This window comes from Biomphalaria glabrata, chromosome 5 (genome assembly GCF_947242115.1).
Source record: "Biomphalaria glabrata chromosome 5, xgBioGlab47.1, whole genome shotgun sequence".
Classification (NCBI taxonomy): domain Eukaryota; kingdom Metazoa; phylum Mollusca; class Gastropoda; family Planorbidae; genus Biomphalaria; species Biomphalaria glabrata.
Window position 1 is genome coordinate 2430666 of NC_074715.1, and position 2665 is coordinate 2433330.

Here is a 2665-nt window from a genome sequence, read left to right on the forward strand (position 1 = left end):
CGGGCCGCCTTGCAAGATGAAGGGAGCTCAGATCGTTTTTCTCTTTGGCTGAAAATTTTGAAAGAGAAACTTCCATTTTCTATCATAGCCATTAAAATGTTTAAAATGTCAAAAAAAAAGTAAATTTTATTATTGACACTTACTAAGTGACGCTAGTCTTTCCTTTGGAAAAAAAAAATTCAATGCCACGATTACAGAAAAACATACGATTCTTAAAGATAACCTGCACCTATTAAACCACTGTTACATAAGATCTGAACGAAGTGGTCGTCTCCTTTCCCTTAGGACTAAAACAGAAAGATTTAAAAACTCCTTCATCCCACTTTCGGTCAGAGTGTTACAAGGTCATCTGTCGTCATCGAGAAGTACATAGAGGTCTTATTCATAAAGCGCTGGTTGTGAGTGTGTATGTGTTTTTGTGTGTGAAGTTTGTTCGTATTTGCCTCTATATTGTTATTTTACAGTAGTTACGCTGAGGTTGTCAATTGTAGTCAAACTAAATTTCCATTTGATTGGATCAATAAAAATTATCTTATCTTATCTTATCTTAAAAACGTGGTTCCCTGGTGCTGCTTTTCATTTATATTCAATATGTATGTATCATTCCTTTGTTTCAGCACCTAGCTGCACATTTATAGTTACGTTTACCGAACAGTTGTTATTGAAATAGATAGAGAAGAAAGATATGTTGATATGTTGATATGTTGATATGTTGATTTTAACACCTGGATTTGTTCTCCTGACTCGTCATCTAAACAAACTAGTCTTTGCTGTGGTTTGGTTTCTAAATATCTAGTACTACTTAGTTTTAGAGGAGGCGCGGTGGTTGAGTGGTATAGCGCCTAACTTCTGAACCGGGGGTCTTGGGTTCGAGTCCCGCTGAAAATTTGACATTTTAATATTTGGGATCTTTGTGCGACTCTAAGTCCACCCAGCTATAATTAATACCTGGCATTAATTGGGGAAAAGTGATCGTTGTGCCTGGCCACATGACACCCTCGTTAACCGTAGGCCACAAAAACAGATGACCTTTATATAATCTGCCCTATAGACCGCAAGGTCTGCAAGGGAAACTTTTACTTTATTCTTTAACACATAAACATACATAATAAAGTCTATTCATTTCATATTTTAATCAAATATACGTAGGCTTACAAGCAACAGTTTTTCTTTGAAGAAATGTATTCAGTTCGATTAGCTATTGTGACACACAAGCCATTTACATTCACGCATTCGCTTTACTTATAACATTATTATTTCGTTTAATTGTTTACAAACACTCTCAGTGACTACATCGACACTTCGGGCCGCGGGTAATATATGTCTAGTATATGTTATATATTTTATATTTAGACTGGATATGGAGATCTCTAACGCTACACAAAAATGTGATAAACTTTAAAAAGCTGAAACAAGGTGTTGCTTTGTAAAGTAGTTATAAGATGTAAAGAATGTTGTTTTTTTTCAACCCTAACCTATGTAGTTGAACATCGAAATTAAATGTACTCTCGTCTCATAATTATTATTTTGCAAATTCGTAGATACATAATGTAGATCGAGAAAGATTTAGGTAATCAATCTATTTAAATGTACAATAATAATAATAAGGCTAGTAAGTCTTCGAGTCCGAAGATTAGTGAGGAATGCAGTATTTCCCGTGGCTGCGCAGTCCCAGCTGTGACCTACATATTTTGCCACAAATGTACAATATATAATCATAAAAGGATTAAAATCAACAGCCTTCCATTATTTCGATCTAGGATTATCGAAACATTATCTCAACTAACAGGAAAACACCATAGACTGGCGTAAATATATAGTTCTGTGATTTAAATTGACCACTCATTCTATTTAAATTTCGCAAAAATGGTATTGCATTATTTATAATTTTTGAAACCGAAAATACAGATTTTCCTTGATTTGGGGCGACTTCCCTTACAGCTTAAAAAAGAATTACGTACATAACAATCTATAAATATAGATATATAGGTCTGTGATCTGATAATTATCGGATAAGAAATTGTTTCCGGTTTCTGATCTAATAATAATAATAATAATAATAAGGCATGTCTTCGAGTGTTTTCAACTTTAGGTATAGTATATAAATATATAGGTCTGCGACTAATGCATAATTATTTTTTTTCGAAAACATAGTTTCGCAGGTTATTGGGAAATTCCTCAACTTATTTTTTGATCAATAGTTTTTAGAAATACTTTACATTGTTTGTTGATGTTTCAAAACGAATTACACAATCTTTATCTTATCTTTCTGAATTCATTTAATTAAAAAAAAGATCAACAGAAGATAATTTTAGAAGCAGATCCAAAAGGTTAGCTTTCACTAAACAAAGTATTTGGATATGATTACCTATATTTAGGTTCTAGACATCTATAGCGATACTGAGATCCAACTTATTGTCGCATCATTGTGTCTCCATTTTTCAATTTTTTTTTCTAGATCTAGATCTAAGTAGATTTAACAAATATCTATCTATCTATCTATCTATCTATCTATCTATCTATCTATCTATCTATCTATCTATCTATCTATCTATCTATCTATCTATCTATCTATTTATCTATCTATCTATCTATCTATCTATCTATCTATCTATCTATCTATCTATCTATCTATCTATCTATCTATCTATCTATCAATCTATCT